General features: G+C 37.4%; 1 protein-coding gene across 1 annotated transcript in view; it reads left to right on the plus strand.

Moving 5' to 3' along the window:
- LOC136795503 (uncharacterized) overlaps positions 1–2,365 on the plus strand; it is a gene marked incomplete in the record, with an annotated part of 8,154 nt that overhangs the window by 627 nt on the left and 5,162 nt on the right.

Here is a 2,365-nt window from a genome sequence, read left to right on the forward strand (position 1 = left end):
TTATTGACCTGGTTTAGAATCACCTCCATTTATTAAACTGGTTTAGTATCGAGTTCATTTATTGAACTGGTTTAATATCAACTCCATTTATTGACAAACAGAAATATAATGCTGCTGCTATTGCATTTAGTTCAGCTGTGAATATATCACATAGCTTGTGTAGTTTGATTTTATGCGTGGAATTGTTGGTAACAAAAGCTGATGCTATTGACTGTTCTGACTTTGATCCGTCTGTGAAGATTCTAAAGACTGTCGGCATGTTTTGGATAAGGCGAGAAAAATGAGCTTTATATCGAGAATGTTCAGTGTTGTGTATTTCGAGAGTTCTAGAATAGCTTTAGGTCGTTGATGGGTCCAGGGTGGATGGTCATTTTCTGATTGATTAATTTTTAAGGTTTAAGAAAAGAGATGGTCGATGCGATTTTTTCTGACAGCGGAAAAGTTGAATTTTGTTTTTCTTGAAAAAGATTGGAAAACTTTTCATTGAATATATATTTATGGGTCGGATGTTCTGTCTGTGGGTACAATTTTGAAGTGTAGCCTATGGCTGATTTTAATCTTTTAAATAAAAGAGGCGATTGTCCGATTTCAGCGCATAGGGTAAGAATAGGGCTTGTTCGAAATCCTGCGGTCGCGATTCTGATTCCGTCGTGATGGATTGTATCCAGCTTAACAAGCACTTGGGAACGAGCCAATCCATAGACGAATAATCTCTAGTCCATTTTTGAACGTATTAATGCCTTATAAAGTGTGAGTAAGCTAGTTCTATCGGTACCCCAAGAGGTGTAGCTTAGTGAGCGTAGAATGTTTAGTTTTTTGGTACAGTTCGTTTTTAGTGTACAGAAATGATGTTGCCGTCAGTCTTTTGTCAAATGTTAAACCTAGAAATCTATGGTAATCAGCGTATGGTATTTGGGAGTTACCTAGAAATAGATCGGGTGACAGAGGTGTGTTGCGTTTTCTACAGAAGTGGAGGCATTTTGTTTTTTCGACGGAGAATTGAATGTCGGTAGTGTGTGACCAATGTTTGATCCTGTTTATTGCATTCTGTAATTTGAGTTGGATATCGTTAAAACTTCCAGATCGACAAAGAATTGCCAGATCGTCGGCAAACAAAAGAGGCTTAACACCCCTAGGGAAATTCAGTCCTTCATTTATAGCTAAAAAAAAAAGAGATGGACTGAGTACACATTCCTGAGGTACACCATTAATCTGTCTGTATCCCTGTGAGAGTTCGTTTCCAATTTGTACCCTAAAATGTCGATTTTCTAGAAATTGTTCCATAAATTGGAACATTTGGCCCCTGATTCCTATAGAGGACAACTTTGGTAGTATGATGGCATGATTAATATTGTCAAATGCCTTTAGCATGTCAATGAAGACAACTATCATTTGTTGTCCGTTAATAAACGCATATTGAGGCTCTGTCTTCAATGCTATCAAGTGGTCTATTGTAGATCGACCCTTTCGAAATCCTGATTGGAATGGTTGTATTAGACCATTTTTTCTATAATCCACATCAATCTTTTATTGACCATTCTTTCTATTATTTTGAATATACAGCTAGTGAGAAAAATTGGACGATAGCTGGATGGGATGAGCTTATCTTTTCCGGCTTTTAGAATCGGAATGACTATTGAATCGCGCCAAATGTTTGGTAGTTTTCCGGTTGACCAAACGTGATTATAGTAGTCAAGTAACCATTTTTTTTGTGTCATTTGGAAATCTTTTAATCATATCGTAATGTATATTGTCAGGACCAGGAGAGAAACCCTTTACAGTGTTTAGTATGTTATCGAGTTCCCAAATTGTAAACTGTAGGTTGTAGTATGAGGTTATGTCTGTATTATTTTGGAATTCTGTTTGTTCTGGAGTGTTATTTCGGCGGGAGTTATATAGTTTGGAAAGGTAGTCTGCAAATGCATTTGAAACAATTAATTGGTCATCAGAGAGCCGTTCTTTGACTAGTAAGGTTGGGCGGGGATAGAACGGTTTGGACGAGAGTTTTCGAATTTTATTCCAAACGATGGTAGAACTTGTAGTGGCATTTATACTATTGACGAATTTTTTCCAACTTTCGGTTTTAGATTGGTTAAAAGTTTTCCTACAAAGTGCTCTCTGTCTTTTATACTCTATTAGGTTACCGGTTGTCTTTGACTTTTCGAATTTTTCGAATTTCCTTCGACGATTTTTAAAGGCTTTCTTGCGCTTTTCATTAAACCATGGGACAGATGGTCTTTTCGGCAATCCAGATTTCATCGGTATTGATGCTTTAGCCGCTTGTAAGATGTCTCCATTTATTGCCTCACATCCCTCCTCAACACTCATATCACGTGGAGATCCTTGTGGTGGAATAGCCAGGAAC

The sequence above is a fragment of the Halyomorpha halys genome, unplaced genomic scaffold, assembly GCF_000696795.3.
Source record: "Halyomorpha halys isolate HHAL.00 unplaced genomic scaffold, Hhal_1.1 Scaffold365.1, whole genome shotgun sequence".
NCBI lineage: Eukaryota > Metazoa > Arthropoda > Insecta > Hemiptera > Pentatomidae > Halyomorpha > Halyomorpha halys.